The sequence below is a fragment of the Mauremys mutica genome, chromosome 9 (genome assembly GCF_020497125.1).
Source record: "Mauremys mutica isolate MM-2020 ecotype Southern chromosome 9, ASM2049712v1, whole genome shotgun sequence".
NCBI lineage: Eukaryota > Metazoa > Chordata > Testudines > Geoemydidae > Mauremys > Mauremys mutica.
Window position 1 is genome coordinate 97,904,664 of NC_059080.1, and position 26,196 is coordinate 97,930,859.

Genomic DNA, 26,196 nt, shown 5'->3' on the forward strand with positions numbered 1-26,196 from the left:
AAATGTACGTTCTGCCTTGGTGCCCCGCAGGCCGGCTGCTCCCTGCGCAGGGCGCATGTGCACTAGGGGCACCACGTGGGCAGGCTTCCTAGGGCGCGGGAGAGCTGCTGGGGTGAGTGGGACCTGGCTGCTCCTCGTGGCTGCGTGGGAGCCTCCAGCCCAGCCCAGCTGGGGTGACCAGACAGCAAGTGGGAAAAATTGGGATGGGGGTGGGTGGGGTAATAGGAGCCTATATAAGAAAAAGACCCAAAAATAGGGACTGTCCCTATAAAATCGGGACGTTTGGTCACCCTAAGCCCAGCTGGGGCAGCCTTGGCCATGGCCCTGCTGGCTGCTTGCAGTGCATGTCCCCTAGGGCAAGGCCAGGCTGCCTTGCTGCAACCTCCAGCTCAGCGGGCCTCTGTTTGATTTTCCTCGGTTTGCTCTCGGCCTCTTTTGGGGGCCCCTCCGTTTAACTCTCCTGATTTTTGTTATGAGTCTCCTGATCATTATTGTTTTCCTTAAAGCTCCAACTTCCAGAATCCAGTGGATCTGTGAGGATTTCAGCCTCCATTCTTCAAGAAAAAGTAAGTGACTGCAGGGCACCTTAAAGGGTCAAAAGGCAAATAAAAAAAACACTACAGCCATTATTTTTGCATAATTTCATGATTTTAAAGCCAATCTCATGCTTTTTGGTGAGCCTGACTCATGATTTTTTAACATAAAGGGTTGGCAGTACTGTAACCGCCAAATAGGAGGAGGCTGCGCTTTATGTGCTGGGCTGTGAAATGCAAACCATATTGTCAGTGTGTGATGGAAAAGGGAGTGCCCCAAAATAAAGGTGTGTATTTACACACATGCACATAGACACACGTGTGCATACATGCACTGACACAGGCACGTGGGCACACTGTTGTACAGTAAGTGCTACCTCATGGCTCATTCATAAAACTGAAGGTTTGTGTGTGCAGTGGAGGGTTTTGTTCTGTGTTTTTTTTTTTTTTTGTTTTTTTTTTAAATAGTCTAGCCATCTATGTTAGGCCTGCACAACATACAGCCTCTGGGCTGCATGTAGCCCACATGGGCTCACTGTGCAGCCTGTGTGGGTTGAGTAGGCAAGCAACTGGTGGGACAAGCCAATGGCTGGGTGGGTGGGGTGGTGAAGAGGCCAGTGGCGGGGGGGGGGGGGGCGAGGTGAGTCGGTGGGGGAGGAGGCAGGTGGGGGGTTGAGGAGGCAAGCAATGGGATGGGGCAAGCCAATGGCTGGGCGGGTGGGGTGGTGAAGAGGCCAGTTGGGTGGGGGGGGATGAGCTGGTGGTTGGGAAGGCGGGGGTGAAGAGGCAAGCCTGGGGGGATGCCGAGCTGGGCGGCGGGGGTGAGGAGGCGAGCCGGGGGGGCGGGTGAGGGGGGATGATGAGCTGAGTGGGCAGGCGGGCAGTGGCGGTGAGACTTTATACTTGGGGGTGGGAGTGAGGAGGTGAGCGGCGAGTCGGTGGCTGGAGGGGGGCATCCATTTTCAGTATTTTAATTTTTGCTACTGCATTGATTGACTGACGTGTGCAGTAATATAGTGACCCCCTGGGTCTCTGAATGAGGCTTTTTACTGGGGGTGGGGTGAGGAGGCGAATCGGTGGCTGGAGGGGGGGCAGCCATTTTCAATATTTTAATTTTTGTTACTGTGTTGTACTTTAAGTACTGTACAGGATCTTTTCAGGGGGAATAAGGCAAAACTCCACGTTTATTAGTACTACATGTAGTAATCAACACTATCATACACATATGATATATCACACTCATGCACTCACATACAAACACACTCCATCTTGCTGTTGTTACCAATGAGTTGCTCCCCTTAACGTCACTGGCCAGGTTAGTTAAATGGGGGAGGGCTGTAGCCGGGCTTCTGCCGATCCAGATTGATGCTCCAGTGTTGACAAGATGAAACCCAGAGTTCTCTGCAAGACACCTCACTTTTATAGCAGCTTCCCTCTTATGCAAATCTCCCAGGGCAATTGATTATAAAGTAGGGGGAAGATCTTATTCTACTTCTAGCAAAAAGACATTTTTCTTTTACCTTAATTATATTACCTTAAGGGCCCGCTATAACGTATTACCAAGATTCAATACAAAGTCCTATAAAAGTTATACAAAAATGCATAATGCAGAGATTTTTCTACAACTGCATTGATTGCCTGCTGTGTGTAGTAATATAGTGACCCCTGAGTCTTTGAATGAGGCTTTTTACTGGGGGGGTGGAATGTGAGTGGTGAGTCGGGGGCAAGCAGTGAGTCGGGGGCGAGCTGGTGGGCAAAGAGGCAAGCAGTGAGCCAGCAGGGGTTCTAGGGGTGGGCATGGGGGTTTCTGGTAGGGGAGGGAGGAGGTGAAAGGAGGTGAGTGGTGGATGGGGGACTGACTAGGAGGGATGCAGCAAGCCAGAGGGGGGGGGGGGGGGCGAGGGCGCTAGGGGGTGAAGAGAGGTGTGATTGTGGGGCTGAGCAGGGAGGGGGCAGGTCCTATTTTACTGCTGTGATCTGGTCACCCTATGTGCACCGTTTCTTTCCCCTTTACAGGCTTCCACACACCGTCAGTGCCTTGCTAGTGTGCCATGCGCCGTGAGATATCTCTTCTCTTTGTGTGTCACTGAGTGTTTCCCTTGTGTGTGAATTTATTCAACAAAATCTTGAGCTTCATAATGGATACCATGCGTGAAAAGAAAAAGAGAAAAATAGAATCAGAGCACAGAGTTTTCAACACTGAATCGATGGATAAATACTTATGTACTGAGAACGATAAGCTTACTAAAGTAAGCTTTCAAATTTCTAAGGAAATTGCTGCTGCTGGGAAATGCTTCACAGAAGGCGAGTTTTTAAAAAAGTGTATGTTGATTGCTGTATCTGAGTTATGCCCAGAAAAGAGGGGAATATATGAGAATGTCAGTCTATCACACATGACTGTACAGAGAAGAATAGCTGACATTTCTACCAATCTAAGTGATCAGTTAAAGCAGAGAGTCAGTGAATTCTGCTATTACTCCCTAGCTATGGAGGAAAGCACCGATTTAAAAGACACCACCCAACTTCTTATTTTTATTAGAGGTATTGATAAAAACTTTGAAATTACTGAAGAACTTGCTGGCATGTGCTCCATGACAGATCACACAACCGGAAAAGAAATCTCCAATAAAGTGATAAAGTGCATGAATGATAAGTTGGGATTAGATTTCACAAACTTGGTGGCCATTTGTACTGATGGTGCTCCAACTATGTGCGGAAAAAATGTTGGAGCTGTTACTCTTCTTGAAGAATTTATCGGGAGACAAATAATCAAACATCACGGCATTATACATCAGCCGGTTTTGTGTAGCAAAGTCTTAAAATTTGAGCATGTAATGTCAGTGGTGGTTTCCATTGTAAACTACATCCGTTCTAGAGGACTAAAACATAGGACATTTCAAGCCTTTCTTGAAGGGGTAGATGCCGAGTGCAGCGACTTGATCTACCATACAGAAGTGAGGTGGTTGAGTCGAGGAAGAGTGCTCCGCCATTTCGTTGCTTTGAAAGAGGAGGTAGCAAAATTCCTAGAAAATGGGCCAATAAAATTCCCAGAGCTTGAAAATGAGTCCTGGAATCAAGATCTCTTTTTCTTTTGTGATATCACAGCACACCTCAATGATCTCAACATTAAACTTCAGGACAAAAATCAACTTATATTTCAAATGTGTGCAGCAGTGAAAGCTTTCAAAATGAAATTGAAACTTTTCAGAAGTCAGCTGTCAAAAGGTGAAATGTATCACTTTCCCACTTGTGCACAGCGTATCCCTCAGCACAAACGTGCCGAGTTAGGAGAAAAATACGCAAAGCACATCAATCTTTTGATTGAAGAATTTGACAGAAGACTTACTTTGTCTAAAGAAGAAGGCGTCCAGTTGAAGCTGATTGAAGATCCCTTTTCTGTGGATCCAGAGGACGTGCCACTAGATTTGCAGCTGGAGGTTACTGAACTTCAGTGTTCGGCAGTTTACCGAAATAAGCACAGAGCAAGCAGCCTGTGGGACTTCTACAAAAGTCTGGACAATGAAAAATACAAGAATCTCATTGAAGTTGCACTGAAAATGTTCAGCATTTTTGGAAGCACTTATATATGTGAACAAGCATTTTCCATCATGAACAAAATCAAGCAACATTCTTCTCTGACTGACGACCATTTGGAAGACATTATAAAAATTTCCACTTCAGATATGACCCCTGAATACAACAAGCTTGTTGCAGAAAAGAGATGTACTATCTCTCATTAAATTTGCAAGGTAATTATGAAAAGAACAAATGTTTTCTTTCAACAGAACAGGTGTTTTTCATTTTTCCATGATTCATAAAACAAAATAAAATTCTTAATAAAGTATCACCCCCCCACACACCTTCCTTTTCAGCCCACAGCTCTTTTGGCAGGGCAGTGCTGGGGAAGGAGTATTTATTTCTGCGGCGCGGGCAGCCCTGGGGGGGTCGGCCCTCAGCTGTTTTCTTTGGAGTAATATGGCCCTCGCTGCTTTGCGAGTTGTGCAGACCTGATCTATGTTTATGTTAGAGAAGGCAGGTCAAAGAAGTGCACCTTGTACTTGGAACAGAAGATGGTGAGATTTGTCCTTAGTTCCTCAGGAAGTTCATTCTACGATCTTGGCCAGCCGTAAGAAAGTTCTGTACCCTGCATAGACAAGCTTTATCCTTGTGGTAGAAAGGTTCATTGTGCCAGAAGAATGAGGTTGTGGGAGTGTCATAAACAGTTAGTTAAGGGTTAAGGTTTTTGTCTACCTGTAAAGGGTTAACAAGCAGTACCTGTGGACACCTGACCAGAGGACCAATGAGGGACAAGATTATTTTCAAATCCGTGTGGAGGGAAGGTTTTTTTCCCCTGTTCTTTGTTTCTTGGAGAGTCTCTCTTGGGTATTAAGAGAGTCCAGACATCTTAATCAAGTCCTCCCAGGTTTCTGCAACAAATTCTTCTATTCAAGCTAGTGAGTATTAGCAAGAAACTAGTATTCTTATACTCTTATTTCTGTATTTGCAATTCTGTGTTTTGCTATAGAATTTCTTTAAGTCTGTACTGTGATTGTTTTTACTGAGAAAGAAAGGAGGGGGAATTCTCTCCAGAGATTGATAAGTTTAGACCCTGTATATTGTTCCAATTTGGTTACAGAGACAGTGACTTTTCTTTTTATTCTTTAATAAATTCTTTTCTATTAAGGACTTGGTTGGTCTTTCCTGGGATGGATTCTCAGGGAAAGAGGAGGGGGAGGTATCCCTCTGTAGTTAGATCCCGGTGTCTCTCCTAGGAAAAGGGAGGGGGGAGGAAGCAGGGGGGAATGGTTTATTTCTCCTGGGTATAAGAACTCCATGGATTTGGGGCTCTTGGGATCCCCTAGGATTTTGGGGAAGGATTGTGTCCCAATCCACGTAACTGATTGGGTGGTGGCAGTTTTACCAGATCTAAACTAGGATTTTAGTTTAGAGGGAAACCAAGGCAGGTCCCCACATTGGAACCCAACAGCTCTAAGTGGGGGTGAGACCTATGACAGGGAGCGAGGAGGATGAATACTGCCTCAAATACGGTGTTCATTTCTAATTGCTCCATCTCAGAAATAATATTACAGAAATAAAGGGGGGGGGGGGTCAGAGACCATTGACAAGAAGGTTAGGGACCTGGAATGACTCACAATGAAGAGAGACAGAGAAGAGTGGGTTTGTTTACCTTAGACAGGAGACTTGATACGAAAGGAGGGCATGATATATAAAATAATCCTAAATGGTTTAGAGAGGGTAGATCAGGAACTTACACCCACTTTGGCTCATAAAACAAGAACTAAGTGACATTCAATGGAATGAAGTGGTGGCAAATTCAAAACCGATAAAAAGAAAATACTTTTAAAGATAATGGATAATGAGTGACAGGAGATGGATCACTTGATGATTACCTGCTCTATTCATTCCCTCTGGGGCATCTGGCATTGGCCACTGTCAGAAGACAGGATACTGGGCTAGATGGACCTTTGGTCTGACCCAGTATGGCCACTCTTATGTTCTTATAATCAGCCTGTGGAACTCACTGCCACCAAATACAATTGTGGCCAAGAGTTTAGCAGGATTAAAATAGGGACTGGACATATACCTAATAGAGACATCCAAGGTTAAAACAGCAAACTCTAAACAAACAAGAGTTTGAGAAGTGGCAAAACCATCCTGCTTCGGGGCATGAGCTTGCCTCTAGCTTGGGGGTTTGGAGGAAACTCCCCCCAGGGGCAGGTTATCCCCTGCCATCAGCAGGGTTTCTTATACCTTCCTCTGGAGCACCTGCTACTGACCACTAGATGGACCACTGTTCTGATCTAGTCTGGCAATTCCTGCGTTGCTATGTGGAGGCCTGACATCGTCTCCGGGTGATTCTGACTGAACACAAGGGGCAGTGATGGGTATTGAAGGAAGTTGTGATCTCCTTTGTCAAACTGTTGAGTCTGGGACATGGACCTGGGGGATCCTGAAGCTCCACCAGAGACATGAAAGTCTTAATCCCCCTACTCCTCACGCCGCTCTTCACCATCCTGTCACCTGAGAAAACCGAGGGGACCATGACCTCTCTCCGTGGAGCAGCAGGTGGCAAAGGGATCTCCTAAGTGCTCTCACATACTTACACCAGTGGCTGGCATAACCCACACTTATCCTGTGCTCATCACCAGACCTGGTTTGGCAGCCAGTCTGACACGAGCCCCAGGTCGGAAGCGGTCCTAACCTAGGAAGGGGAGAGGGAGATGCTGAGCAAGAGGGCTTTGGCCTTAGTGGAAATCCTTTGCTCTGTTGGATCCCATTGTCTCTTTGGTCACTGTGGACATCCTGCAGCCTTCCAGGCCTTTAACAGGCAGGAGGTGTTGGCACAGACCAACGTGAGGACTTCTGGGTCCTGTGCCAGCAGGTGGTTCAGGGCCTTGAGGGATATCACTGGGTTGGGACTTTGCTGGGCGAGTTCTCAATGGAATTAGCATATTTTTTACAGCTGTGAAGCAAGTAGCAGCAGGTTTTGCTTTGCTGGTGAGAGAAGCTTCATCCAACAACATGGTGCTGGAGCGTATGAGAAGCACATCAGGCTCATAGCCCTGATGCCAGTAGCCCATGGCTGCTGATGGCCTTACCTCACCTGCATTAGCTGAAACGCCTGTGGGCTCAGATCAATACCATCTCACAGGCGTTGGGAGTGAGGGCTTTGTGATGAACCCAAAGTGCTGAAGCACCCACCCCTGAAGAATAGAGACCCAAAACCTACACTTCAGCCACCACTGTAGAGCAGCCATTTCTGGGGTGAAACACAACAGCTGTTAATAGCTCACAGTAACACTACACAACAGCTGAGGGCAAGAAGTAAAGAAGAGTATTCTATCCAGTTGAATTTGCAGGAGGAATTTAGGGAAGCAGAATACAATAATCAGAGTTGGAATTTGGCTGTGACCCTGTGGTTGCCATCACAACCCTTAAGAAAGTGTTATGGGAGCTTTGATAGCTATGGATGGACCAGAGACTTGGGTTTATGTCCTATCTGCCAGACTCCACAGCATCACAGTGTCCTCTGACACCATTGTGGAGAGCACTCCCTTCCGAGTCGTCAGCAGTACTTCCTGCAGCACCGGGCGTTTCTTGGATTTCCAGTACTGGTTAACATTTACAACTAGAGCAATAATTAGAAAGATTATTTATTTGTTGTCATCCATCGTTGTTAACCCTTTCAGAATTGCAGCCCCGTGCTCCGCTGTACAGCCTTGGGCAAGTTGCTTGACCTCAGGGTCTGTCTACACTAATTAAAAACCTATGGCTGGCCCATGCCAGGTGACCCTGGTTTGCAGGGCTTGGGCTAAGGGGCTGTTTAATTGTGGTGTAGACATTCGGGCAGGGTCCCAGAGCCTGACTCCAGCCTGAGCCTGAACATCTACATGTCAGTTAAACAGCCCCTTAGTGTGAGCCCGAGACAGCTGGCGTGGGCTAGCCCTAGGTTTTTAATTGCAGCGTAGATATACTCTTAGTGCTTCAAGTAAGGATGCTGGCAGGTAGAAATAAAGCAGCGAGGAATATCGTAGCTAAGAAATGAACTGCTCTGGAGCAATAAATCACCCCCATCCTGCTAAAAATAGAGGGCAGGCAACACAATGTCAGCAAAGAAACTCCGGATGGAACAAAGGGTCCAGGCTAATGTTAGTACCAAGGTTACAGCCTCGGGGAGTGATCTAGAAAGGAAAAGGCAGATTTATTGGGACAGCCTTAGGGCAAAGACATTTTCTTCTGTTTTGTGTGTACACTACCAAGTCTACAGACGGCGGAAGAAATCGGGTCTATCCCAGCTCCCATCGATATGAGTGTTGCAATTAACAAGCTTTCCCCAGATCTGCATGGAACAGTCTCTCCTCCACCAAGCCCTCTCCCCTTCCTTCCTCCCTCAACCCTCCCCCCGGGCTGCTCACTCTCCTCACCCCTGTTGTCTCCACACGCTGAGTGGCTGAACTCCTGTCCTGTCAGGTCTGTGCTCTTTTATGAGCTCTGCAGGGAAAGGACCTTGGGTTGGATTATCTGGTCTAAGTCCACTCGCATAAGCAGCCCAATATGGATGTAAAGTGGACAGAGATGGCCAGGGGCGACTTCCCCTTGTGCAGGGGAACTCTGCCAGCATAGCCACTTCCTGGACCAGATCCCCCTAGAACCTCTGGCGTAGAGGTGAAAAGCCTGTTGGGGGCATTCCAGGTGGGCGGCAAGGGTGAGGTGAAGCAGAAATCTGCTATGGCCAATCCTCCACTGGCACAAGTTCCCCGATTCTTCACTTGCTTAGCTGACAGTGTAATTGCTCAGTTCTCTACTCATTTAGGCCTTGCTCCACTTGGAATAGCTTCCTGGCAGCTCTAACTTCCCCTGGGACCAAAACAGGTGGGGACCAAGAAGCCGCAACCTGCTTTCTGATAACCCCCATCTCCATTGTACCAGAGCAGAGCTCGGGCAGCAGGGTGGATCATCTGCCCCGTAAACCACCACGTGCACTTACCGTGGCCTGGCTGTAGGCAGCGAGCCGAAGTAAAACATTGCTCTTTTGGGTCCACGTAACGTTTGCTTAGAGACAGCAGGAAGGGGATCGATAGCGCACGGAGTGTCAGAGCCTCAGCTTGGCTACGTCAGCGTGGTTCCACTGCGATAAATGGAGTCATGTCAATATACACTAGCTGGAGAGAGGACCCCAGAAACACCGCCTGTTGGGTGCTCTCTGTTTGTATGGCAGTAGCACCTAGACGCCCCACCCAAGCTCAGGGCCTTGTTACGCTAGGCAGTGTATGAACAGTTGGGGGGGACAGTGTGCCCCCAAGAACTTACCCTCTAAACAAGTCAACGAATAGGTGTGGAAAGAGGCACACAGAGAAGAGGTGACTTGCCCAAGGTCACACAGCCAGTCAATAGCAGAGCCAGGACTAGAACCTGAGACTCTTGACTCCTAGCCCAGCGTCCTTGCTAACTAGCCCATACCGCCTAGCCACAAGGACCTGACATCCCCCCGCCCCCACCTTACCTTGTACAGAAGGCCAACCCGGAGGCCAAGGAAACGCTCATAGGTTTGGAGTCCCCCTCTCCCCATTCTCTGTTAATCCAGCTGTTCTTCGTCCTCTCCCTTCCTTGCTGCCCTCCCCTTCTGAACCCTGGAAATCCTGGGCTAATGGTTTGCCAGCTCCTGCCAACCCCAGTGCCCTGGCTTTGATATTGAAGGTGTCAGCTGCCCTGATCTGCCTCCCTCTAGTGCAGGGAAAGTCAGCACGCTGCAGGAGGAAATCACACACCCTGCTTGGAGCCAGATGTTCTGTTGAGTGTGAGTGACTGGCAGGAAGAGGTACCCTGCAAATCTGCCCAGGGCTCCAGCCAGGATCTGCCTGCAGACAATGGTCTCGACACCCGTGAACGCAACTTGGTGCAATGGAAAGGGTGATTTCACTGTTACTCCCTGTAGACTTTATTTCACAGCTCTGCTGATTCTTCACCTGCTGAACTGAGAGTTTATTGCTGAAGCATCATTTACTGAGACCATGTCGCCGCTCAGAAGGCCAGCCCTGCTTTAGCAATCAGCGGAGCTGCTCCTGCGTGCTGACCCACACAAGGGCAAGTGTGGTCAAGGGCACGTCCCTCTTCCATTGACCCGCTTGCTGATCCTCTCCACTATGCTCACATGGATTCAGCTACCCATCAAGTCACCTCTCCGCTCCTGACCTATGTCTCCTGACCTGCATCTCACCAGAGCTAGCTGCCCCTGCTGCATTCCCAGGAAAAGGGAACCCAGAGTGGTGTGAAGGGTCCCCCCTCTCATGCTGTGTCCGGCCTTGCCAGCCTATGCACTTGGCTCTGCACTGAACCTTGGCAAACCAGGCTTCAGCCTGAGAGCCGATTTGTTTGCTTTGTTAGAACAATGCTGAATTAGCTGAAAGCCTCTGTCTGTCTCTGACGCCTGAGAATTACAGATCCTGGATGTGTCTCCCAGTCCAACGAAGCGTGAGGGGGAAAGAAGGGGACAAACGTCCCTCTGTATCACCAGCTCAGCCTCCTTTGTCTTAACTGGATAGGATCTGGGAGCATGAGCGGTGGGTATCATAGGCCAGAGCAGGCTGTGTGCCCACCCATGTTGTGTCCTGAGGCCCTGCCCTTCCTCTCTACCTGAAGCTGGTGCTGCTGGGGAGGGGAGTTTGGCCAGCAGCTCAGCCTGGCTCTGGAGCCAGCCTGGCACTCCAGGGGTGGAGTTGGCTGGGGCTCCTCTGGCTGCAGGGGCGCTTGGGGCTCACCACCCATATTTGGGATAGATCGTGCCAGCAGGGAGTCCCAGAGTGGGGAAAAGGCCTCACTGGTATGCTTGGAAGAGTGCTCTCTAAGCAGGTTTGAAGAAAGCACTGGGGAAGTTTGGATTTCAATAATACACAATGGCCAAGGGGAGGGGATCTGAGGTCTGGGCAAGGAGACATCATTAGGAGAGCCTGAAAAGGCACAGTGTCAGATTCCAGAGGTGGAGGACAGGGTGCTGGTGCCCACAGTTGTATATCCTGGGAGAGGACAGGGGAGGCCAATGATATATGAAGATATACCTATCTCCTAGAACTGGAAGGGACCCTGAAAGGTCATTGAGTCCAGCCCCCTGCCTTCACTAGCAGGACCAACTACTGATTTTGCCCCAGGTGGTCCCCTCAAGGATTGAACTCACAAGCCTGGGTTTAGCAGACCACTGCTCAAACCACTGAGCTATCCCTCCCCCCAAATACTAGATGATCTGCCTGTGTTCAGCTGCCACAGGTCTGCAGCGGGTTAGCGAAACAGGAAGGGCAAGTCTGGGCTGTCTTTCCCATTCAGCGTCACCAGAGCCAGCCAAGCGGGGAGCCAGAGGAGTTGTTTGAAGACAGGCTTGTCTGGGATAATGACAGAATAATTCCCTTGTTCCCTAGAGTCTGGGAAACAGTGGCAGCTCTCTCCCAGGAGAGCCCACTCAGTGCAGCTGCTCTCCAGCCCTAGCACCCCTCTCGTAATCAGCTTGGACTCGGGGACTTGCCTCTTACTGCCTTTTGTCAAAACCTGACTGTCCCCCGGGGCACATCTTTATCGCACCCGACCGCAGCACTCACCCTTCGCCTGTCAGCCACTAGTTGGCGCCATTGCTCTGCCTCTGCTGCCCTGTCTCCAAGGCAGGGCTGTTTCACTTCCCCATCAGGAGGAAGCGGCCCTACTAGTCTTGTTTGGGGGAGCAGAGCTCCTCCCTGGCTCTGCCTGCCCTTTAGCCCAAGGCACGAGGCCCTGGAAACAGACCCCCGGTCTCTGAGCTGTCGGGGATGCTGAGGATGAGAGCAAGACTTCCCCACTGACTCTGTTCTAACAGCCGCTGGCCCCTGATTTGTCAGTTCAGGATGCAGGCAGCACTGCTGCTGTCCTTCCGGCTTTTGTCACCTGCGGAGCAGACACCAGGTGGCAGGGCTTGGCCAAGCCAAAGCTGTCTGTGCGTTTCTGAGCCCTGCAAAGTCCTGGATGCCGCCTCCGCAGCAGGGCACCTTGTTCAAAGGAGAGGGCGACTTGGCACCAATATCAACTCCCCCCCCACACACACACACCGCCCCCACTCCCCCAGTAATCCCCAACGTTGTGCGTACAGGGCTCAGAGATCTCATTCCAAGGGGCCCAGAACTTAACTTCAGAGGAAGGCCTGAAATCACATGATTTTTCAGTAGCCAGGTTGAGCAGACACTTGTATTGTTTTGGGACCCATTGAGTTGTGCCCATTATTTGCCTGTGTAACCACTGACCGTGTCATGGTTATCCTTGGCCTCTCTGCCGCACTCCACCTATTGTTCATCGCACTCACCCATGCCTCATTTCAAAAGAGATTGTTGCCCCATGGGGCAGGGACTGTGTGTTCCTGTGCATTTGTGCAGCACCTGGGACCCGGGGAGCCTCGTCCTGAACAGGGAGGGCCTCTAGATGCTACAGTAATACAAGTACAATAAATAATAATAACAATAAACTTTGATCCTTCAGGCTTGCGAATAGCCATGGCTGGAAACCTACCGAGCCTGAGTCTCCCTGCAGCAGGTATTGCTACTGGCACCTGCACCTGTGCACAGTGGATGTAACGACACCCCCATCCGCGGGAGGGAGTGGGGAATTCTGAGTCGGTGGCATCTGACACCCACTTTGCACAGGTGTCAGTGACAACATGAGGTGCAAGGAAGGGCAGAATCTGGCCCACAGGCATCATAGCATCTTAGGTGACATCCAGAATAGAACTCAGGGCCTGCAGCTGTGAAAAAAACATGCAGGCAGCTCCAGTAGCCTGCTTTGTAAAGAGAACTTCCTCCCCCACAGGCACGGGCTAAATCGCCTCCATCCTGTAGGCAGAAGTGGTGCACACACAGAGAGGCCCAGCTAGGAGGATGGCCTAATTTTTTCACCCATGAAAGGGAGGAGGGGGGTTCAAAGCAGAACAATCTGTGGCTGCAGCAATATAAAGCTCACTTGACAGACGACAGCCCGGATGGAGAACTGGATTCAAACCCAGCACTTTTTGCTGCTCCTGTAGCTCAGATACGGATTCCTAGTCCGTGCAAGGCTGAGTCAGTCCTTTGTCTACATGAGGAAGCCTGAGGTGCTGAGGCCCATACTGCTTGCTGTATTGGGGGGGGGGGGTTCTTTGAACAGGTCCTGCAGAGATTCGGGACCTACAAGACCTTTGTAGAACAAGGCTAGATCCCTTGCCCCTCCCACCCAAGACGTCTCCAAGCATGAATGAACTGGGCTTCTCAACCTCCCTGCCCAGCATCACTATCTTTACTTTGCAGATGGGGAAACCGAGTCATGGAGAGGCGACGTGACTTGTTCATGATCAGAAAGCAAGGCAGAGCCAGAGCCAGGAACTGAACTAATCTCCTGGCCATGTGCTTTAACCACACAAGATTAGCCTTGTCGTGCCTTTATGACCTTGGTTTTAATGTCCTCCCTGCCCCCGGTCCATAGGGCTATGGGTACTGGCTGCCCCCTGCGCAGTGCAATGGGGCTAGGTATAGCTAGCCTAGTCATCCTTGGGGAGAAGGTGATGCAGGAAGAGACAATCAAATTTTTTGATTTTTTGAACACTATAAATACTGCAGGGGCTATCGCTTATTTCAATCTGTCTGGATGCTTCTAGGATTCTTCCCCCCTGCTAAGGATGGATAGCAGGCCTAATCTTCGCTGCTCCCAGTGCAATGGCTCCTAGCATGTTATAGGTGAGTTGAGAGGGAGCTGGCGATGAGAACGAGTAACCAGAGAACTTTGCTACTAGCTGACCTGGCTTATCCCAGATTACACACGGGGCTTTTTGTATTAGTGACTGAGAAATGCCCAGAGGGCTTTTTTCCCAGCAGTAGAGCATGGGACGAGCATGTGACAGGCCTGCTCTGCTCAGCGACATACAGATCATCCAGACCTATGGTTTTCCCATTAAGCTGTTCCTGTAGACTCAACGAACAGTCTCAAGGTCTTGGCCTAATTGGTAATTTCTCTTTGGGGTCTCTATTCACTGGGGAGTTACCTGGGCTCTTATCCAGGTGTTATTCCTAACCCACCTCCTGTCCACACACAAAACTCTCTCGTGTAAACAGGATGTACCTTCACTTTGGGCTAGCTGGTGTGGCTAGGGGGTGGGTTAGAGCCAGGGTTCTGCTTGCACTCTGGTAATGCACCCATGTTGCAGCACATACACAGGCTAAGCCATCTGCGTGGTCCTCTCACGCCTTGCTACAGTTCCCTGCCTTGTGCCCAGACAGGCAGACAAGCTCCCCTACAAGTCACTGGATGCCCTCCCTTCCCCAGCTCCTCACTAGGTGCACGTCATTGGGGAAGAACCATGGAGCAACTCAGCTCACTGCAGCATTAAGGACAATGGGTTGTGCCCTCAGAAGTCCTAGCAACACACACTAGCGATTCAGAACACAGTAGCTCAGGTGTAGCTTTGCAGCCACTCACACCTGGGCTGAGCTGGCCAACCCTGGTCCCACCCCAGGCTATTACTGCAGTGAAGTTATATCCTTATTCTCTCCCCCAGCCCCTTGTGAGGCCAGGAGAGCAGAGAGCTGGGGACTAAAAAGCTCCCCTAGCTCTGACTCAGATTGGACTTTGGTCAGGTGTGGAGCTGAGAACAAGTGCTGCCAATTAGCCCTGCTCCAGCACCCAGACACACATGCTTTAGAAGGCCAGTGCACAGAGTAACTTAGGGAGACTATAGGTGGGGGGTGGCTGTTATAAATCTTTACAGAACATGATATGTGTTCTCTGGAGCCCAGCAGTGGGGAAAGGCAGGTACTTCCCTTTGGCAGCCAAACAAAGTAAGTTTCCCAGGGATGGTCCTGTGACTCCTTGCTGCTCCCTTAAGTGGCTACCCTGTAGCTTGTGGAGGCAGCAGGACAGCCCTGGCCACACAGCTGTGTGGCGAGTGTTGTATCTCTTAAAGGTCTGGGTGTGAGCCCAGAGACAGAGGTGTACTTGGGTTGTACCTGGAATTACAGAAACAGGCATGGGGCTGCTCCTTTGTCTCTCTTCTCCCCCACCCCTTCCATCCCCCAAGCTATGTGGGGCACTGTTTTCCCCAGGACTATCTTGCTGCTCTTCTGCTTTTTGTCCTGTTTCTCTTTCCTCACCCCCAATCTTAAATTAAAACCCCAGCTATGTCCTGGGCTGAGAGAGACCAGCTGGGACTTAATTGGGCTCTTCCATCTCTTGTTTCCTGGTCCTGTGAGGCACACAAGGCAGTCACCTTATTCTACAGCACCGTGGCTACCTGGCTTTCTGGTCCGTTAGTCTGTGCTAGTCATACAAGAGGCCCCCATCTGGATTGGGGTGCCGTTGGGCTAGGGGCTGTACAAACACATAGCAAGGTAGGGTCCCAGCCCCAAAGAGCTTTCAGTGTAAATAGATGGAAAATGAATGGCATTATTCCTACTGAAGGGCCTTGCAATGAGAGAATAAAGGGGCTTCAACTATCTCTGGGATAAACTTAATAGACTTGATCGGGCAACAAGCACCTAGGTAGGGAGAAGATTTCTGATCGCAGAATGCTCTTTACCTAGCTGAAAAAGGCATTCTGAGATTGGCTGGAAGCTGAGGCTGGGCAGCAGCTAGCACTAAGGTATGTACTTTTAACAGTGAGGGTAATTGACCGTTGGAACCACTTACCTAGGGAGGTGTTGGATTTTCTAGTACTGGCAGTATTTAAATCAAGACTGGATCTCTCTGAAAGAGATGCAGTAGCTCAGCCAGAAGCTATGGGCTGGATGGAGGCGTTACCGATGAAACTGTCTGGCCTGTGTTATGCGGGAGGTCAAACTAGATGATTGTAAAAGTTCTGTACAATCTCTGAATCTCTTCCGATCCCCCACTCCTCAGGTGTGGCATGGTAGGCCAGCCCTTTCCCTGGGCTGGACACTGGGAGTGGGCTTGGGCTCTGATCCACCCTAAGGGGTGGCGGGGGCTGGCAAAGGGAAGAGTTCCTGGCTCCAGTTCAAGAGTGGGGCAGAGCCTCCTTTGCTCATGGAGGAATGGCCGTGCCTGCTGTCCATCTTACCTTCAGCTTTGGCCACCCCCATGGCAGCCGGGCTCCAGGATAATGATACCTGCTGGTCTCCCAGGACCACTTCTCCTGTAAAGTTCTTTGCTTCATGTAAAATTAATGTTGCTAATGCAGCCCTGGTTTCTCCCTGTCCGTGCCCTGAGCAGAGTTACTGTAATGCTGCTGGAGGTTAGTAGCAATGGAGGCAGTTCTCTGGGAGCAGCTACTGTGCTGAACGAAGAAACCCACTTCTTCCCTCTGGAGGTACCTTCCAGTTGTCCAGAAGCTTCCTCTAGGGGGTCCCACAGTGCCATGCTGAAGTGTTATTCCTGTGTCACAGCTGGGGAAACTGCAGCAGAGGGAGACAGTGAGTTGCCCAAGGTCACATAATCTTGGCCAAGTTGTGAATAGAACTCAGATCTCCTGATTCCCAGCCCTGTGCTCTAGCCACTAGACTATGCAGTAGCAGAATCAGAATTCTGTGCTGCCTGCCAGTTTGAGGGTAGGGGGAGACTGTTCCTTGCACCACGCAGACTATTCCATTCCAAGTCCTTGTGGCCCACCATCTGACCTGCTCCCCTTCTCAAAGAGGGTGGTTGGACAGGTCCTCCACCTGCACATCTATTTTCCAATCTATTGCATCCTGTAGCCATGGTTCTAAGTAGATTTTAAGGTCACAGTTTCTGACCATCTCTCTGCTTTTCTGCTGCACAGGGAGGATGAGCTAATCCAGACACCACATCGCTGCTTGCACCATCACAGCTGTTAACTTCACTGCTGTCAAGTGTGCCTGCCTGGAGAGAGGGTGACCTGTGTCTGGCTGCAGCACAGAGGAACGCGGTTGCTGAGCAGTTAACCAATTGCAACAGGAGGCATGTTAATTTCCGCTCTACTATGAGGAGGAAGCCTGTTTTTTACTAAATGGAATGTCACCAGGCCAGAGGAAATGTCCCTGTCCCCCCTTGAAGAGGGTGTGCTGGTGAGTAACAAACACATGCTGACTTGCTAGTGTCCCTCTGAATCCCAGATGGGTGGCTGGTCTGAAGCCTTCTGGCTGCTCTGGGTAACTGCAGGGGCCAGAGCTTTTAGTGTTATCCTGATCAACAACAAGGCAACTCCCTAGCTGCAGAAGCCTCTGCTGAGATGAGTCTTGTCTGAGTCACTTACACCAGTGGTTTTCAGTCAGGGATAAGCCTAGGTCTTCCGGGGGTACATCAGCTCATCTAAATAGTTTTACATAGTTTAGCTAGTTTTACAAGAGGCTCCATAAAAAGCACTAGTGAAGTCAGAACAAATTCAAGTTTCATACAGACAATGACTTGTTTATACTGCTCTGTATACTCTATACTGAAATGGAAGTATAATATTTTATTTTCCAATTGATTTATTTTATAATTGTATGGTAAAAATGAGACAGTCAGCAGTTTTTGTCAGTAATAGTGTGCTGTGACACTTGTATTTTTATGTCTGATTCTGTAAGTAAATAGTTTTGAAGTGAAACTTGGGGGTACACAAGACAAATCAGGCTCCTGAAAGGGGCACAGGAGTTTGGATAGGTTGAGAGCCACTGACTTACACAGCTGATGGCTGAAGCAGTGACTTCCAGACTGCAGGGATTCAAACACCCCTCCGATAGCTCCGCATGCTGCAGAACAAACCCACGTTCACCCAATCTGAGCTCAGGGTTGCACCTCCCAAGCAGCCATTATTGGGGGCGGGGGAGTGAAGGTGCAAAGTGCGGGGAGCCCTAGCTGGCACATGTGATTTTTTTCTGTGTAACCGTCTATGAATTCACGTATTGCCTCTTAGCCAACGCCACCGACTGACACGCCTGACCATGTTTGTGATCCTCCTAAACAACCCCATCTGGTTCTCCTCCCAGTAACTGGGAGCTCCATGGGGCACTTCTGTTACTCTGCACGGTGTGATGGGGCTCCTAAGTCAGTCTGTCTGTCATGCCGAGCAGGGATACCTGGGATGACCTGTTCCTGCAGCTGAGTTACCAGACTGGGGAAACGGAAGCCCCTGGCTACGCTGTGTACTAACTTTCATCCTCCAGAGCAGCATTGCTCTCAGGGCTGGTTCTGGGATTTTGAGGTGTCACTGAAAGCACCCCCCCCGCTCCATTGTGTGATGTTTGTAGTGAGGGGCAGTGGCGCAAGGAGAGCCCAGACATGCTCGGGACTCCCAGTGAGTGGGTCAGCACGAGAGGCTGGCAGAAGGGGCTGTCTGGTTTCATTGGTGTCCCCGTGAACTGGCAGCCTTGGTAAATTATGAGTAGGGCCCCGTCAAGTTCACAGTCCATTTTGGTCAATGTCGTGGTCATAGGATTTTAAAAATCGTAAATTTCATGGTTTCAGTGAGTTAAATCTGCAATTTCACGGTGTTGTCATTGTAGGAGTCCTGACCCAAAAAGGAGTTGGGGGGGGGGGGGTGCAAGGTTATTGTGATGGTGGGGGGAGGGGTTGCGGTACTGCTACTCTTACTTCAAAACTGCTGCTGGCGCGGCGCTGCCTTCAGAGCTGGGCACCCAGCCAACTGCCGCTGCTCTCTGGCTGCCCATCTCTGAAGGCAGCGCACAAGGAAGGGTGGCGACAATACTGTGACACCCCCACCCCACCCCCCCCGGATTCTGTGTGGTGGGAGGGTCCCAGGGCTCAAGCGGCAGCTTGAGTCTGAACGTCTACACTGCAATTAAACAGCCCCTTAGCCGGCATCAGCTGGCATGGGCCAACTGCAGGTTTCTAATTGCAGTGTAGACATACCAGCCACTGAGGGTAACGCACCAGTGCTATCTGATAGGGGGTTTGGGGCTCTGCCGCTCCTCTACTCAGAACTCAGGGGCTGGTCAGTGGGAGGCCCAGCAAAATGTTCTTGTGGTCTCCAAAGTGAATCAGGCCAGGCTAAAAATCATGCTGCCCTTCAGGCGTTGCCAGTGACCAGTGCAAGGCAGGTGTAGGGCTGTCCTGGCTGCTCAGCCTGGGAAGGAGGCAGCTGCTGCTGCATCCTGCACTAGCTAGAGGTTTTTCCTGGTGGTTGCTGTAAAAACAGGCCTGAGTTTTCAGAAGGGCTCAGCATCACAATTGGGATTCGAGTTTCAAAAGAGCCTGTTTTTTTTTTCCCTCTCTACCTAAAGAAGTGTCTGGATTTTTTGCAAAGACTCAGGATATTGGGTACACGTGAGGTGCCGCGCTCTCTTGAAAAATCTGGCCTTAAGTGTCACAGTGGGAGCTGCCAGGTGCTGAGCACTTGCCCAGGAAGCTCAGGCAGGGCTTAATTTGTGCCACCTCTGGGCCTGGCAGCTCTGAGCCCTGGCACCTCTGGGCCTGGCAGCTCTGAGCCCCGGCACCTCTGGGCCTGGCAGCTCTGAGCCCCGGCACCTCTGGGCTTGCTGCATCAGTTATGAAAGTAAAAAATGCTTGAGCCCTGGCACCTCTTTCATTACAAATTAATGGTCTCAGGGCCAGAGTTTCATGAGGTATGTTGCTGTGCCGGTGAGCATGGAGGCATAAGAATTAATGCAGAAGTTTGACCGGCAGATCGAATGGGCCCACCCTGTTGTGCCCACTGAATCTGCCTCCTGCAAGGCCCATATCCTGGTCCCTGCTTCCCACAGAAGATGGGACAGGGCACATTTTGTGATGTGTGGGGCAGGAAGCCCCTTTCTCCCTTGCCCATGGGGTGGGCTCTGAGCAGGCACACAGTGACATCACAGCCCTGCTGCAACCAAAAGCCTTGGGGGTGGGAATGGTGGAAGGTGCCTGTGGTGAGAGCGGAGAGGAGAAGCTAGTTCGAAGGCCTTAGCCCTCAATGTGCTTCGAGGGGTTGGTGAAGTAGGGTTGCCCACTCTCCCAGATTGGCTGGAAGTCTACTGGAATCAGCATTGATCTCCCAATGACAACTGAAAATCTCCCAGATTGCTTTCCTAGGCTACTAAAAGTCTGGTCAGCAGCACAGCGGGACTAAGGCAGGCTCCCTACCTGCCCTGGCTCCGTGCGGCTCCTGGAAGCAGCCGGCATGTCTCCACGCGCTGCCCCCATCTCGAGTGCCGACTCCGCAGCTCCCATTGACTGGGAACCACGGCCAATGGGAGCTGTGGGAGTGGTGCCTGCAGGCAGGAGCAGCACATAGAGCCACCTGGCTGCCCTCTGAGCCTAGGAGCTGGAAGGACATGCCAGTCGCTTCCGGGAGCCACCCAAGGTACGTGCTGCCTGGCCAGAGCCTGCACCCCAACCTCCAGCCTGGAGCCCCCTCCTGCACCCTAAACCCCTCATCCTCTGCACCACCCCAGAGCCCACACCCCCAAATGGAGTCCTCACCCCCTCCCACATCCCAACCTCCTTCCCCAACCCAGAGCCCACTCCCATACCCTGAACCTCTCATTTCTGGCCCCACCCTGGAGCCAGCACCCTCAGCCGGAGTCCTCACCCCCTGCCGCATCCCAACCACCTGCCCCAGCTGAGTGAGCGTGGGGGAGAGAGCGAGGGAGGGAGGGAGGGGGATGGAGGGAGCAGGGGGTGGGGCCTTGAAGAAGGGGTGGGGCAGAGGCATGGCCTCAGGAAAGGAGTGAGACTGGGGGTGGCACAAGAGTGTTTGGTTTTGTGCGATTAGAAAGTTGGCAACCCTAAGGTGAAAAGGGGCTGGAGGGTTCATCTTCCTAGGAAAGTGACAAAGGGTTAAAACGGCAGCAAAGAGGAACAATTAAATAAACTCCGTATGCACTGAAGTATCTAGAGTAACTTGAAAAATAATGCCAAAAATGGCTGATTTCATACCAAATCGAGGATATGAGGTTTAGGCCCTGATCCTGCAGTTGGCGAGGAAAAAACAGGCCCATCTATATTAGCCAACGGTCACTTTAATTCTTGACTATTTTCATTTGCCCTTTATCTTTCTAAATTTGAAAATAACCCTGCCAGGGAGGGAGAATGGGGGATGTCCTTTCCCTACACACTATCCCATGGGGCTGGTATGGTTAAATCTGTATTTTATTAGTGGTTTTCCAGAATGTCTATCTCAGCAATGATCAAACTGGGAGTGGGGATCCCAAAGTGGGTTGGGACCCCAGGGCTTCAGCCCTCGGCAGTGGGGCTTGGGCTTTGGCTTCCACCCTGGGTGGTGGGCCTCAGGTTACAAGCCCAGTGCTTTGGCTTTGGCTTTGCTGCCCACCCCGCCACCCCCCCCCCCCCACGCACACCTGGGGCGGCAGGGCTCAGGCTTCATTCCCCGCTCCTGGGATGGTGGTGTAATTTTTGTTGTCGGAAGGGGGTTGTGCTACAATGACGTTTGGGAACCCCTGCTCCATCACATTGATGGGGGCCCGATGAAGTGATTCTGCTGATTTGAGGAAAGCAGCTTTCGGTTACAAAACCACATGCTGACATTACCTAGATAAGTAAACTAGCTGCTGCTTCGACTGTCCCTGTGCGCCTCCTGAAGCATGAACACCCCCGACTTGTCTAACCAGGGACTCTTGTCTTCTGGCCCTGCTGGAACAAGAGTATGAGGAGCACCCTGGTACAGGCAGCAGGACTGAGATTGTAGGCACCTCAGGAGTCAGTGGAAAGGAAGAGTCTTTTGTAGCATTATCTCTGGCCAAGGATTCCAACCGCTCCTCCATCTAGAGACTAGTTCTCAACTAATAGCAGCCAGGCTTGTATTTGGCAATAGGGAGGGAGTCTCCTAGGCTGGAATTGTTTTGGGGCCCTGTCTGGTTCCAATGCAAATACAACCTGCCAGAATACAGAGTTGAAAACAAATCCAGGAACGTGGTCTCTTGGGACCCGTCCCTCGACATAACCTTTGTCCTTGTAATGTAAATTTGCCAAGTGAAAAAACATAGGCAGATCGGGGGGGGAGGTGCGCCCTATGTTTTCTGAGTGCTAGATATGTGTCCCGAACAAAAAATCCCACTCCACATCCCAGAACTGTGGGGGGGTGGGAAGGGGTAGGGTTTGAATCTGAAGTGTCCAATCCAATTTCAAGACCAGCATATCTGTCCCTTTTTGCTTTAGCCTTGTTAGACTGTAATTCTGTTCATTTACTAACCAACAGCTAGAGGTGGCTAAGCCTTAACTCTTGTCCATTCCTTGCTTGCAAGAACATGCAGACATCAAACTCTAGCTGTGGAACGGACTTCTAATTTAGCAGTCACCCTGGATCTGGCATGAGCACTATTAAATACAGGGTCAGCTATTGTTAAGAGGCTGCTCCACTGCTGCTGTTCAACATATGTTTTGTCCTTGAAGTTATCAGGTTTTCTAAAGAGATCAAACAGTCCCACACTTCGTACAGATTAACTGCTCTGGGCTTGTTCCCTATATTTAATTGTACTCTTGACTTTGCAATAGTTGACCTTCTGATTCCATTAAATCTGATCCCAGTCAAAAATAGTTTCAGACTCGTGGCTGCTGGATTTAACCAGTGCATTATCTCTTCCACAATAAGGAAAGGGCTTTTGAGGCAAGGTAAAGTTAGATGGAAAACATTGCCATGTTCCTTACTGACTGACTTAAACAATAGAACAGGGGCGACTGTAATAGTGAGGTTCCCTTTACTTTAACCTGGAAATCTCACAATACCAAAGCTTTCTAACACTGACCTGATTGATACAGTGAGTATAGCCTCTTGCGAGACTTCTGCGCTTGGCTAAAACCAAAAGGCACAGAGAAATGAATAAGCATAGAGAAATATCTCTGTAATATGAGGTAAGCAGAGCCTTGTGCATAATGTGATTGTGACTTGCATTGCTGCAAAATTGTGGATTATTTTTAAATTGCCACATAACTTTGCCTCAGAAGCTTAGCTTTCATTTAAGCAAAAGTAGTGATCCTTGGCCTTTATGGTTGGGAAGATACTAAACTAATGCTGTGATGTTTGCCTGAGTCTGCAGCTCTGAAAAAGTGTGAGCTGCCCAGTTCGTTCCAGTGGTGGTTTAATTCTGAAACATGATGACAGTCTGAGTGCTAGCATGAACTATTTTATATGGCTGATCACTTTTGCATAAACATCCAGCTAATGTACGTGCGTGTCAGTTTTTCATGTAGGGGCAGATGTCAGGGGAGGTACACAGTGAAGCAGCAAGTTGCTGGGCTGTGGAACAAGGAATTCAAACTCCCCCCTTCAAGTTTTAGTTCCTCTGCTACCGCTCGAAAGAGAGAGAGAAAGAGAGGATAGATCCTCTCCCCAGTTCCAAAAGCATCAGACCCCTCTTGGACACTAAAACAAGCCTCCATATCCTCATGAGTGTCAAAAACCCCAACTGCTCCATGTCCAAACAGTTCCCAGCCCACACCTTATACAGCATGGTTACATTGATCTAAGGAACGTTGAACATCGGGAGAAGCATAAAAAAAAATTAATATTGGAATATATCAGTTACACACAGAGCCCTGACTGGATTAGATGGGGGTGGCGGTGAAAGAGAAAGGGCTTGGAGGAAGCAGTGATGCACTATTTGGGGTCCCTGCTGCATAATTTAGATCTCATGTGTCCTCATAGGACCTAGGGCCTTGGAAATCAGTGGAATTACCCCACCTTTTATTTGTTTAAAGAGTTCTGGGTTGGTTTCCAGTTGTGAGCTGAGGGGCAGATTGCTTTGATCTGATCCCATCCCCTTTCCTCCTCACGACACTTGGCTTAACAAGGGCTTGGGACAAATCTCAGTCAGTGTAGCCCACCAGCTTGCAAGGTGGCTAGCATAGTAGTGGTTAATACTTCCCATCTAAGGGGTGCAAGTTGCAGGGACCATCCGGTCCCTCATGGGAAAAAGCTGAGCTCCTGAAAGATCTTAACCCTGGCATGAAATTGGAAACTAGCTTGCTGTGAAAGTGTTTGTGTGTTTGTTCTGCCTGCCCTACTGGGACTTTGCATCTGCCCTGAACTCATCCCCTTGGTACTGGAGTGGCCTATGTGAAAGTTGATTGTTGTCCCTGCTGGGGAGAGTGGTGCATAATCATGTTTGATGTTTACATATTCTTACTGTGAGAAGGTTATGGGGAAGGGCAGTCTCTTGCACTCTGTTCTGAAAGCAATGAGATCCATGGTCATCCTAATCTCTTACAGAAGATTTTCTGCATCCGATGGGCCCTCTGCAGAGAGAGCTCAGATCCCAGTTTTGAGCCTCTGAGATGGCCAGTGTAGCAGAATCTGGATTTTCAAGAATTTGAAATGGTTAATTAAATGTTAATAGCATAAAACACTTGTAAAGTGTGTTGGTAACTCTTCTCATTTCCCATTGCAAATGGCTCATGAGTACAGTATGTGCCACAGTTTCTCTTAAATTAAAATTGTGACTTTCCCACTTCTTGCCATGACAAAACTGTCACCTTTGTAATGACTTCTTGTCACAAGGTTCTCCCTAGCTGTTAACCTCCCCAGCTTGTAGGAAAGCAGAAGTGACTTCTCTGTCACTTGACAAATCCAGCCCAGCCTACACAGAGCACACACATCCTTTCCAGTGCTGTGCTTCAATTACAGGACCTGTTGATATCTGTGTAAATCAGGCTGGTGTTCTGGCATTGGCACATCTGACATGGGTGAGAGTCCAAAAGAACATCAAGTCCCTAGTGTGCTGTTACAATTTACTGAGTGTTGTTCCTGAAACGAGTTGCATGATAGCCAGGACTGGTTCTTGAGGGCTGAGAGATTGGATGGGCACCCCACTATCAGTGAGCAGAATCTAACTCGTAGCAGAAGCTCTGAGGAATCTTCTGTGGAATCAGAAGGGTCAGGAACTGAACGTTCAGTTCTAATAAAAGATCAGCCACTATAAAGTGGATTTAAAAATACCGGGAACAAGCTGATGATTGCAGTCCCTTCGGCTCTCCCCAGGGCTTGTGCTTTGTATTGGAGCTGGTGGGAACTAGGGTGCCTCAGGCCAGACAGATGGTCATAGGACTCCTGGTTGACTCAAGGAAAAGGAAATGAATTTCTCAATCCTGTCACTTGTGTTGTGGCTGAACGCACCACTCAGGGAGGAAGTGAAAGCACAAGCCGTGTTACCGGCCATAAACCTGGGGCCTCCAGAACTGTACATGAGCCTCTGCAGCTTGAATTCCCTATCTGGGAGCTGCTGTGGCAGAGTAATATCCCCTGTGGACTGTGCTCATGGGGGGCGGGGAGGGAGGGACGACAAGTAACTCACTGAACACTGAGTTGCCCAAGAACAAAAAACTAAGCAGAGTGCAGCTGCCGTCCAGCTTTTAAAGTTCCCAGGCAAGATGGGTTCTCGTGCATTGTCCTACCTGAATGAAATCTGGGGATTGAGCATCCTACTGGCTAGTCTTGCAGGATGTGGAGAGATGGGGTGAGGCTGAGACTGGTGGCAACGCTTATAGACTAGGTAAGCACTAGAAGTGCTTCATTATACATCTCTACTGTCCTGCAGCATCTCCTGCTATTCCAAAACTAGGTCTCTTGATGGACCCTGTCAATCAGCCCACACTGAGTTAAATTACATTGTTTCTCCTTTGTGGACAAATTTCCTTGGACTAGGAGCATGGCCTCTAACTCATGTCCATTTAAGGCCTTACACAGAATTTGCAGCTAGTCGTGCAGCAGAGGGAAACTATTGAACTAACCCACTGTCACATCTCCTCCTCTTTGTGTAGCTGATATTGCTTGGCTCTGGACAACATTAAAACTGCCGCCCAATTCTATTTTTGTGCAGTTGTTTTACAAAGCTTTCCACTGATGGGCTGTGGTGCGCTTCTAAAAGGAGATACTGTAGTGGTGACCCAAGCCACGTTTGCAGTAATGCTTAAACTAGCATATGAGTCTTAATTGGGAAGAACTCCTGAAGCACTAAGCGACATCTGCTTGTTTCTACCCAAGAGACTGAAGTTCTGGTAAGTTCAGGTAATGTAACTAAGTAATTCTCTGCAACATGAGGTCCGAGTGCTTCAGTGGATGGATGTAAGTGCTCAGATATTATAGTGATGGATGTGGTGTAAACAGCTGGATAAAGGCCATCACTTCCATACACTGAATTTGGATTTTCTGGATTTATCAAATCCAAATGGCTTAGATCAGATGGTAACTTGGTTTGTTTTAAGCTTCATTTCCCTCCCTTCTGCAGCTCTCCATCTCTGGCACACTTCTGCATTC

The 26,196-nt window shown here is 49.7% G+C and overlaps 1 protein-coding gene across 3 annotated transcripts in view; it reads left to right on the plus strand.

Moving 5' to 3' along the window:
• The first annotated feature begins 50 nt into the window (after positions 1-50).
• Positions 51-26,196, plus strand: part of ABCC5 (ATP binding cassette subfamily C member 5) — a 91,842-nt gene continuing 65,696 nt past the window's right edge. Inside the window, exons 1-4 of one of the 3 annotated variants that reach the window (XM_045031607.1) lie at positions 51-112; positions 507-566; positions 16,804-17,068; positions 25,760-25,937. The gene's annotated coding sequence lies outside the window, so the exon portion shown is untranslated. Of the gene's footprint in view, positions 113-506; positions 567-14,768; positions 14,870-16,803; positions 17,069-25,759; positions 25,938-26,196 lie in introns of those variants that run through there. The other 2 variants (XM_045031609.1, XM_045031608.1) reach the window with 2 other exon arrangements.